Here is a 6,000-nt window from a genome sequence, read left to right on the forward strand (position 1 = left end):
GGCTACCACCCTCTGTTCACCTTTATCAAATTGTGATAATACTGCACCCAACCCACTCAAACTTGCATCAGTTATTAAACCAGTGTTTTTTATGAGATAAAATGACCCAACGTAAGCAATACAACAATTATCTTTCTGATATCCTTGAATGCCTACTCACAATCACTTGTCCAATCTAACTGAGCGCTTTTCTTAAGTAAGGACCTCAAAGGTAAGGACACACTAGCGAAATTAGTATTGGCTTTATAGCAAAATGCAGTCGAGCCTAAAAATGAGCGCCTTTGTTGACAGGTGGAGGTGCTTGCACAATACTCTATGCTAAATCCAGTTTGGGACTCTCACCTTCATTGGATATCATGTGACTTCAAATATGTAGCTGTTGCCACTCTAAATTAACATTTTTCTTTTATAAGGGTAAGACCTGCATCCTGCAATTTACCTAAAACTAAGAGTTGTATCATGTTCTTCCTCATCCTTCTCTTGCACCAAGATGTCATATTTGAAGAATAGTATTTTGGGAACACCTTCCAAAACTGACTTCATTATTCTATGGAAACATGAAGCAGCTGAGGCTAAACCAAGCGGCATGTGCACAAACCTGTATGCCCCCAAAGAGGAGTGACAAAAGAAGTGAGACGTTTAGACTCTGGATGAAGAGGAACTTGATGGTATGCAGATGGTAAATCCATTACACTGAAAATCTTTGCATTCTTTATCAATGCCAAAGTTGCATAAATGTTAGGTAATGACTGGTGATCCACCTAGTTGTGTTTATTCAGACTCCTAAGGTCCCCACACATCCTTATTCTCTTTCCCCTCTCCTTTTGCACTGCAACTACTGGAGATCGCCATTCTTATGCTTCAGTTTCCTCATTCACACCTCCTATTCCACTGTTAATCTTTCAAACATCATATTTGGGACTTTCCTCCATTTATACACACAAGGAATCGTCACTCTGTTTTAAAAAAATCTTATGTTTAACATTCCTGAATTAACCTAATCATTCAGCAAACACCTCTCGAAACTCATCTATAATATCACAAGACATTTCCCCCTTTTGACAAAAGCATCACACATTCAGGTGAACTGGTGCCGAGACACCCACGGGTATTTGCACGCTTTATAAATTGTATAAATATAAATATAAACTGGGATTGAGAGTTATGCCCATATCACCCTGATGTCTCCATCCCAATAAGTTATCACCATGTCTGGCTACAATTCACCTTTCCGGCAGTTAATCACTGCAAACCCAAGAACATCTATCTTCACACCTCCATAGACTACAGGGTCAATGTCTGGAGGAGACAATTCTTTAATATATGGTCACCAGATATACTGTCCGAATTCTTATCACCAATCATGGTGAATACCTACCCAGAATCTGCCAGTACCATCGTACTTTTAATCCCAATTCTGACTTCACATTCAGGCATAGTCAATGGCTCACCATCAACTACCCCATCATCTCTGATACTCAACAACATTTTCTTATCTTCAGCCATGTAGTCCACAGTTGGTATTCTAATTAAAAAAACATGACATACACAAGCATAATCACCCTTTTTCCACATTGTTTCCACATTTCAAGTCTGGCAAAACAACCTTGACTGTTTGACAAATGTCCATCACTGCCACATCCATAACACTAAGGTTGTTATTCCTTGTTCTTTGGGTTTCTCTAGTTTCCTCCTTAACGTTTTGCACACGTCCTGTTTCCATGCCAACCTTGGCAACCTCTTTCACTGCTTCCTTCTGTCAGTCAGTCAGTTAAAAGCTTTTATTTGGCAGATAGCCATAAAAAGATAAATAACATTAGTAAATGAATATGTACATGCTGCTAAAAAGGCTAAAACATGATAAGATATGATTAGCAAGTAAGGTCAAAGTACAGTCTTATAGACATAGTTTCATGTTTCATGTTCACTATAGCTCTGCACTCAAACAAATAAGAAAGCATAGAGTAATGGGCCTTTTGGGCACCTACAGTAATAGGAAATAAGAGTTAAATGTCAGAAATTAATATCATTCAAAGATTTTCTGGTATTAAACGTTTGATGGACAAAACCTAAAACAGATGAGCAACAACGTTCAAACTGAAGGTGTTGCAAACAAAGAGTAAAAGGTGTGCAGCAAGGGAAGTACAAAGTACACCCTCAGCCTGGTGTAAAAGCTACAAAACAACATAAAATGTGCCAAAGTTTGTTTAGAGATGTAGTTGAAGGGGCATGGTGGTAAGGTGAAAAATCAAGTGCCCTACTCAGGATGGGCTAACAGAAAATGCAGAGTGCCTAATCTAAAGCGAGTCAAATACAATCTACACTCAGGATTTGTAATGTATAGATGATAAAGATCCACTCCCTCCACAAGCTTTAGGTCTGAATAATTGGTGACTGTAGTCATAGATTGACAGTTAGCAAATGTAACTTGATTTCTATGGGATCGAAGAGGGGATTTCACCATATGTTTTGTGCTACTGATAATTTTGTTTTGAGAAAGGGAAAGTTTTGGCAGCCCAATGTCCGAAAAAGTCTTATGGACATACGTTAACTAAGGATTAGAGGCCACATGGTCCTGTCTTAAGCAGTCTTTAATAATCATTTGGGTGAAAGAGGTATAAGGTGAGTGCTAAATCTTAAGCCACAGTAGCAGCTGCGCAACCTGAACTATATCCTCAAAAAATAGAGAGGCTGACTTTGAGATGAGTAATAAGGCTAGCCGGTCTCCTTGTCGTTGCAAATAGCCTACATAAAAATCTGTTTTTGATCATTTGGAGACTACCGGGAGGAGTTCAGCCTCAAACGTCAGCCCGTATGTCTCCTGGGAAAGAAATGTACTTTTATATAGAGTAATAAGTTATTTAATAGGCTTGTGTCCAAGTCTCTTGTAGGATCTAAACATTGCTTCTATGGTCCCTTGAGTTTACAGACTCTCTGACACAAAAGTCTGTCCCTACCCAGGTTGCCTGACAACAAACCCCCCTAAATAATTAGAATTAAATACTTTTAAAATAGAGATGTCTGCTATGTTATGAGGCCGTAGCCACATATATTATTATGTGGAATTTCTAGTGGTTAATTTTCAAATTCAGCTCCCCCATAAAATTGATGGATATATCGAGTGATAGCTGGATACTGTTGGCAATGGGAGCAATTAAGACTGAATTGTCTGCGTAGAGTAATAAGGGGACAGAGTGGTTCCCAAACCTGGGAAGGTGTTTTCCTCTAGTTGCCAGCTCCTTCTCAAGAGCATTAATGTAAATATGAAATAAAACTGAGCTAAAATACAAACCTGTTATACACCCTTATTTGAGTTGAAGAAGAGGTTAGAATCGCCATTTGTATTATAGTGAACCTGGCCCTGGTTCCCCAATGCCGGCGTTTTAACAAATATTTTAGAGCTGGGTCAAGCCCCTCTTTCCCCATCATTGACCAAAGCTTGCCCCTATCCACTAGATTGAATGCACTTGAAAGGTCCATGAAGGCCATTTGAAGTGCCCTGCCCTTTACATGGACGTATTTCCCAGAGATCATAAGAAGGTTCAGTGTTTGCTCAACTGTACCGACTATCGAATGGAACCTGTATTGGGCCTCTAAAACAAACTTATTGTCAACAGCCTTCCAGTAATTGGAGAATGACCAGCCCTAAGATCTAAATGGAGGAGCTCAGGAGAGAAATGGGTCAATAGCAAGAAGGCTGGCTTCTGTTGCCTTTTTAAAAAATGGGGCGCAGGATTGAGTCCCTTCAGGAGTTGAGAATCTCTCGTCTTACTGCATAATGAAAGACACTTTTAACAATGGCACCCAAAAAGAGGGATTCTGTCTGTACACATCAATTGGGATCCCATCTAGACCAGCCGCCTTGCCGGAAGATGATTTAAAAATGGCTCTAGTTACAGCAGTAATGTCAATAGCATTGCTTAGGGCAAGAGTTTCAGCCACAGAAAGGGAAAGAAACTTTGCTGGAGATTGGGGTGACATATCATCACCCCACCCAATCATCAATGGAGATGTGACATTCTAATTTGGGCTGATTATCATCTGAGGAGTAGGGTCTATTGATGTCTTGTGTGTGTAACCACACTATCCCCAGGAGCTCCTGGGGGAGTGAACTAGAGGCGCAGGTGCTAGGAGCAGGCCAGCCTCCAACATAAAATGTTCAACACAAAATGGGGCCGCTCCCAGAGTAGTGACCTAGGTGCAAATTAAATTATGAGTGTGGGCATCTCACAAAATGTGAAGGACTGGTCTCATACACCACCAGGTGTCATGCTTCATCATTGACCAGTCCTCGCCCTCTAGAAACTCGTTTTGGTAGAGGGTGGGCATACACCTGATGACAGGGATGCACTTCTAAACTAAGTGGGGACCGTGGGGAGTGAGTGAGATTTAAAAACCATTATAGTTACCAAATTAATTTTTTATTTGGCAGGCAGCTATATGGTATTAAAAACAAATGAACGGTGCAATGGGGAGACTACTCTCCCCCCACTGTTGTAGGTGTGGTCGACATGTTTCTGCCGTGTGGCCCAGTTGGGTCCGTGGCATTCATCAGGACCTAAAAGAAAAGAAAGGAGGGCTCCATTCTTACCAGCCTTGTGGTGATAAGATGCTACTAAGTGGGGTTACCTATGTCACACTTCAGCAAGAAGGGGCTCACTTTGAAGCCCTAGGACATGAACCTAAATGCCCCATAGGAGGAGGGCAAAAGGAAGATCCCTGTAGTCAGACTTGCCTCAAGATGCATCTCCTGTAAGTGCACCTATATGTGTGCTCCACTCCTCCCCGACAATGATGTCTTCCCAGAAAGCCCTGGAATCCCTAAGAGCAGAGGTCACTTGTAAATCTTCCTAAGTCTGTTTCCTAACCTCCTGTTTCCTAGATTCTGCAATAGCTTTATATGAGGACCTAAGCAGTCTAACTTGTGCCGTATTACGTTGGGATGGTTTTATTGCCTCCTTCAACTGTTTTAAAGCTGTTGTGCAACTGGAGTTGAACCATCTAAAAGGGAATGGTTCCCTTAGCTTCTGTTGAAAAACCAGCAGGTTAGAGACATGTTTACAGATGCCATGAAAACTCTCCACCACATCTGTGGCATTAGGCTCATCAGACAAGCAGTCAGGAAATCCTTGTATTTCTGGGAAATTTACATTGTCCAAAAATGTTCTTTGCTCTACCTTTTCCCACCTAAGATGTATACCCTTACTTTTAGAGAACAGTAAAGACGAGTGCAACTGTGCTTTTACATTTTAAAAACAGAGCGTGATAAAACTAAAATGTTCGTGTCATGGTCACTTAAGTGGATGGAACAATGAGGGAGTTCTGTATAAATGGAAGGATGTGGGGAGAAGACAAAATGAAATCAATTGTAGAGACTCTTCCTTTGCCTATAAAGATTGGCAACATAAGGTCACTGTTTTTTTTTAAAAAAATCAGCGCTAAAGAGGAGGTTAAACCTCATTACACTGTGATTCAATACATCCCCATATGCAGTGTGTAAAACATCAATCAGATTGTTCTCTGAGTGGTCAGAGACCCCACACACCTGATCACCTCCAAGGGGACAGGTGGAGATGTTAAAGTCTCCCATCCAGAGAATGGGTACCCTGTTCGGGTATCTCATCAAATATTCAGGTATAGATTGATCCAGCTCCTGCATCAGATCAGTAGGGTGGTTAACAATATAGTTAAAATAAAAATTGATTAATAAAATGTCTAAACTCCTTGGAATTAATAAATGCTAATTTTGGGCATAATAGGTACATGATATTACTTCAGCTTTTAGGTTACCATTCCTTAGGAAAATCAAGACCCTTTAAACCGACATAACTCTGCCTGAGGTGGAAGGTAAAGCAGAGAAACAAAAGAAATAGAACACATCAGTGTAAAAGCCCTCTAAGACCCAGGTCTCTTGACAGCAACACCTTCATTCAATATACTTTCATCATTGTTCTTACACTGGCTCATTTTACGCACCCACAAGTTGGTGTTCTCCATACC

The sequence above is a fragment of the Triturus cristatus genome, chromosome 8 (genome assembly GCF_964204655.1).
Source record: "Triturus cristatus chromosome 8, aTriCri1.1, whole genome shotgun sequence".
NCBI lineage: Eukaryota > Metazoa > Chordata > Amphibia > Caudata > Salamandridae > Triturus > Triturus cristatus.